Source organism: Brienomyrus brachyistius, chromosome 19, assembly GCF_023856365.1.
Source record: "Brienomyrus brachyistius isolate T26 chromosome 19, BBRACH_0.4, whole genome shotgun sequence".
NCBI classification, from domain to species: Eukaryota; Metazoa; Chordata; class Actinopteri; order Osteoglossiformes; family Mormyridae; genus Brienomyrus; species Brienomyrus brachyistius.
In genome coordinates, this window is record NC_064551.1 from 19809873 (window position 1) to 19814177 (window position 4305).

Here is a 4305-nt window from a genome sequence, read left to right on the forward strand (position 1 = left end):
GGCTGGGGCGGGGCTCACCAACCCAGCCTCTCTTGCGCTTTGACTTAGGCTGCCGCTCTTGTCTGTGTCAGACCGTCATGTGCCCAGAGGAAGGACTGGAAAGCAGAAATCCACTGTCCCATTCCCAGGGAATGGCAGAGGGTCCCTTAGGCCTGCAATAGAGGGTGCAAGAGTCAGTATCACTGGCGGGTTGTTTACACCAACCCCCAGTGGCGAACAGACGAGCTCACAATTAAGGCACAGTTTACTCTTTAAAAAGAATTACAAAGCCTGGATCTCCGGGGGGCTTCTGTCCCATGTCAGTCTGCAAAGGCCATTCTTTGAAGTATCCATCTGTAAACACCACTGTTTCAGTTATCAGTCACATGCTGCTCTAATTAGTAAAAAATCCACAGACGTGATTCTGGAAGCCTTCTTTTTGAGGACTCAACTGGCCTCTGTTTCACGTTAATATTTAAATATCCTGAGCAATCCTGAAAGTGCAACAGCCCACATTCAGAAATTCCCCAACAAAATGACCAAGACCTCAGTTCCCACACTTTCGCAGTCTATGTCGCATGTTTAAACTCGGATCACCGTAAATTTAAGAGATTAAGACACTTGTAATATCCATATAAACTTTGGATGAACCCATGTTCTGCTACCCACCAGAATGTATCTGCAAGCTTACGATGCAAAAATAGATTTCTGTGGTCCTCCCTGCATTCCAGACATGAGGTTTGAATTAGGCGGAATCAGATCATTTACATAATCTGTATTTCATTTATTTAGCCGGCGATTTTATCCAAAGTATCATACGATAAAAAAGCAGAAAGCAGCATCACTCAGTCACTGGAGTGACCGGGGTTAAGGGCTTTGCTCAAGAGCCCAAAAGTGACACTGCGCCAACCATGGGATTTGAACCGGCAACTTTCCAATCATGGGCATGGGGTCCTAACCCACCAAGTCTCATATCGCCCCTCTTCTCCATCTATTCTCTCTAGGGTTCTGATAATAGGATGCCCAGAAAGGAAAAGGGTCTCTCAGCAGTTACCAGACAGGGCAGTTGACCAGGACACAGCCATGCATTAACTGACCTTGAGCTTTGAGAGAAAATTTAACTTCTTACACCGACGACGAACTGACATCATTGCTATAATGAGCTTTATGCAGATAATATCTAAATCCTGGGTAAGCCAATCGAAGATGGTAAAACATAGTAAAATGACATCAGGTTGTCACTTGTGGAGCTGGTGCCGCTGCTCTCAAGAGTCACTGTGCAAATTCAGCGAGAAATTAGCAGATCTTGGCTGCACTGGCGTTTATTATAATTAACTATGACACCTACAAATGTGACATCACCCAGCAGAATTTGGAAGACAGTTCTTTAAATGTTTTATGGAGAAGGAATCATTGCAGCAGCTTACAGGCGATTGTGCATTTTCTTCTTAGACGCACAATTTTCCAGCCCTACTGTCCCCATCTCTATAAGGTTTTATCATCACATGCTCTTAAAAGACGTTCATTATGACATTTACCATAGACTCCGGCAGGGAAAAGCGCTTTCGCCAAAGCAATTTTTATGGTTGATATCCTAAACGCCACTGCACAAATGCACTCTCCTACAGTGCCCTGGGGCTGTCTGGTTCCTGCAGGTTCCAAGCAACAAACACACTCTGAATGTGAAACCGGCGATCAGTCGTCACATCGAGGCTTTTATGTCCACGGGGAGGACTAAACGCTGAAGACGAATGAGTCACATGTAGCCGACTTTGATGCACAGCAAACATATTTTGTTTCATAAGATGGAAAACACACCACATACCACTGGCGTGTGCAATGATATTAATACTACAGTTAAATCCTTGTTACTAGAAGAACAGCAGCAAGGACAATAGAAACAGTAGAAGATTCTGGACTTGGAATTTGAAGGTCCCAGGCAGGGCATGCGGATAAAAAAATATCCCCAATGCACAAAAGGTGGATGATCTAAGCTTTAAAACTAATTAAAAAAAAAAAAGCAATAGGGTTTTGACTTGTCTCTTATCGAACAATAACCCCCCTCTGCAGCCAATAGATGCGTCTCTCAGCGTTTATTCTTATTAATGTCCACAGATCTAAATTCTAAATGAAATTACTGCTGGCTTTAACTGACCCCAGATTTCCCAATTCAGTTGCAACACTAAGAACTGCATTGGTTTCCAATGTTAGGATTTGACGAAAGACAAAATAAATCATGGAAGATCAATTGCGGGCAAAAAGTTAAGAATGTGCCGAACACGTTAATGAAAGAGGTTCTCAGTAAAGGGAAATTATGTAGCTGTCAGCAGATTTTCTTACGATGGTAGAGGACAGTTAAAGGCGAGCCTCTCGTATACCAAAGGCAGCGGGGTGTGTGTGTGACTCTTCCTGTTAGAGTAATGACAGTGGGTACTGACTGAAGACCGTGACACCAAGACAGACAAAGAGGTGATAATTCACTTTAAAAGATGCTGCTTGTATCCTGTCCTCTACAAAACCTCCATCAGACTCTCTGTAATTTCTGTATCTCAAAAACCAACAAGCAAAACCATTTTTTAAGGGTGTGCGCCTTAGTGGGTTATGAGGCAGTGCCTGTGATCACAAGGTCGCCAGTTCAAATCCTAGGACTGCATTTCACCATTGGGCCCCTGAGCAAGGCCCTTAACCCCAACTGCTCCAGGGACTGGCTGAGCCTAGGGTGTCAAAAATGTATGCTACTAAGGATAAAGATATCGGAAATACTTGAAATACAGGGTGCAAAAATTGTTAGGCATCACCAGCAAAGCCATTGATTTCAATAAATAACTGATTTTACTATTTGCTTCCAGTTTTTATGGATGACAAGGGCAGATACAGACCATCTGCATTCCCTCGAATGGCTAGGAAATGCAAACAAGACAAAGGGAAAGATAAAGAGGCAGCTGCTGATACCATCATTCAGATGCGTGCTTCTAGGGGTGCGTGAGTGTGTGTGTGTGTGTGTGTGTGTGTGTGTGTGTGTGTGCGTGCGCGCGAATTTACCCCTTCTGAACAGCGAGAGTTAGTGAGCAGACAAAAAGAAAAGAATGAGTCATTTTAATGAGCAAAAACAAAGTAACAGCATCACAGGAGCCTGAAACAGGGAAGGAGGCATTTTCAAAGACTCCACACCTGACTCATCACATGCAACAGGACGATGCTTAACTCGAGTCTTCCAAAGCAGCGGGTTACGCTTCCCCAAGAAGGACCGGACTGAGGACTGTCGTGCTGAAAATGCATAGCGCAGCAGCGGAGCGCAGAATAAGCAGTTTCACTGACACATACCATTACATGCAGTAATCCTCCTTAACTGGGCTCACATGCAAGCCGGACAATGCTGTCATTTTCAATGCGGCGCCAACAATTTCATCAGGTGGCAGTAAAGGCTGAGTTTACATCGGTGGAAATAAGGGCAGGTCAGACGGCACATTTCCTAGCATTAACATGGCCCAGAGCCAAGCTGAATGAACTAAAAGGGCAAGTTTATAGAGGCCTGTGACATGAGAGAGACAAGCGGCAGGCTCACGTCCTCTAGCCTCGAGCGTCACAATGACAGCATAAACACCTACGAGTGCTGCTGAAAAGCTATGACAATGCAGGTTTTTTTTGTACTCTTAAGAGGAAGTGACAATCACTCCCATCACCCACACCCACCCCCAAAAGCGCAAAAACTCCAAAAATCTCCCCCAACAAAAGTAATGAAATCCAATTGCAAATCAATAAAACTCTGCTGATCACCTTACAGCCAAGGACAGGCAGAAGGGACCAGGGCAAAGAGCTGCTTAACGGCCTAAAACGTCTCAAGTCTGATTTATTTAAAGTGCGCATAAACACAGCTTTTAAATATGCACTTTGTAATTTTGTGGTGCAGAAAGTACAAGGGGTACTTGGGAAAGAGACTGGAAAAGCTGTTTTTCATCTGTATTCTGCAGTATAACGAGGTTTAATGTGAAATTGTTCCTTCGCAGTGGGATTCGCTAGGCAGCTGTTCCTGTTGAAAAGTGCGGCCTGGTACTACGGTATCGCGTCTGCAAAAGCAAAGACATGAAACACAGTAACGCGCCCTATTCTTGGTGCCCTACCTCTCTCCCTGGCACTTTTAGAGAGCTGTTTCAAATGCTAATTTGTTAGAAATGTGCATAAATTAACTGTACATGGAAAGAAATTTAATTTTGTTTTTACCATTTATCATCAATGGGTCTGGATGATGTAAAACGTCTCGCACCTCAATAGGACACGTCCGGCTACTCAAACAAAAATGAGATTAAAAAGAAGGCTCCGCCCTTT